At 53.0% G+C, this 1,050-nt stretch overlaps 1 protein-coding gene across 1 annotated transcript in view; it reads right to left on the bottom strand.

The window, feature by feature from the left end:
* The window catches only part of FGF18 (fibroblast growth factor 18), a 74,707-nt gene extending 74,436 nt beyond the window's left edge, over positions 1 to 271 (bottom strand). The window contains exon 1 of the mRNA XM_027665247.1: positions 229 to 271. The gene's annotated coding sequence lies outside the window, so the exon portion shown is untranslated. The remainder of the gene's footprint in view (positions 1 to 228) is intronic.
* Between the last annotated feature and the right edge of the window lie 779 nt (positions 272 to 1,050).

Genomic DNA, 1,050 nt, shown 5'->3' with positions numbered 1-1,050 from the left:
GCATGGCCCGGCTCCGCTCCCGCGGCGGGACGCGGACAGCGGGTCAGGCAGCGCCGGGCTCGGTGCGGGCTCGGCCGGGCCCCGCTCCGCACGGCTCGCCTGCCCTCCAGCGGCCGCTCCGCCGCCCCGCACCGCCCGGCTCGCCGAGCCGCTTCCCCCGCCTCGCGGTTGGGGGGGGTTTTGATGGTTTTGGGTGGGGTTTTTTTTTATGTTAAGAAAAAAACTCACACACTGAGAGCGTGTGGTAACTCTTTCCCCGTGTCTGAAAGCTCGTTTATAGCAGACAAGATGCCAGGAACCGTTAACCTCCACGCATAGCCGAACTCTCCACAGAGCGCCCAACGTCAGTTAACACCTTATTAAGTGAGAACATAACCATAGCTCAGAACGCTGAGCTTTCCAAATTCTCCACTCGAATAACAGCATCGGAACAGGGTGTCGGTCCCAGCTGCTCCCACTGCTGCAGGGACTGAGGCACTTGCTCCCCCGGCACCCTCAGCCAAAATCAAGCAGCATCTTTAATCTCTGGAGTTCATCACTGGGGACCCTTCAGGCACAAGTCACGGGGTTTTTCAGCCCATGGTTTCAGGCCCAAGAGGCACAGAAAACATAAAAAAGTTTTAAGACAGTGATCAAAGTAAGTCCTTATAAAACCTCCAGCACTAACACACACCTATCTACCAGACTTCACACTTCTGGTCTTCTGAATCTGCAAGTCAAAAAAAAAAAAAATCCAAACTGCTGTCAGTTGCTGATGTCACCAACATCAGAGGCCCCAGGCATCCCTGTCACAGCGGTCCCACAGCACCTTGCCACAGCTGAAAGCTGTTTTCACAGGTGTCCAAGACCATCAGAGCCACCATCCTGAACCCTACAAGTTGAGTTCACTGAGATGCCTGCTCTGGAATGTTACAAACAGAATTTGGGCACTCTTAAGATTACAGTATTTAGCTTAGATGTGAAAATATTCCATATATTCCTAATCACCCCCAGCACCTGATTTCCTGGCAGCTCTTTGGGTGGGAGAAGCCTATGCTATACCATCTTATG

Source organism: Corapipo altera, unplaced genomic scaffold, assembly GCF_003945725.1.
Source record: "Corapipo altera isolate COAL_440 unplaced genomic scaffold, ASM394572v1 111, whole genome shotgun sequence".
Taxonomy (NCBI): Eukaryota; Metazoa; Chordata; class Aves; order Passeriformes; family Pipridae; genus Corapipo; species Corapipo altera.
This window is presented reverse-complemented; position numbering and strand designations above follow the sequence as displayed.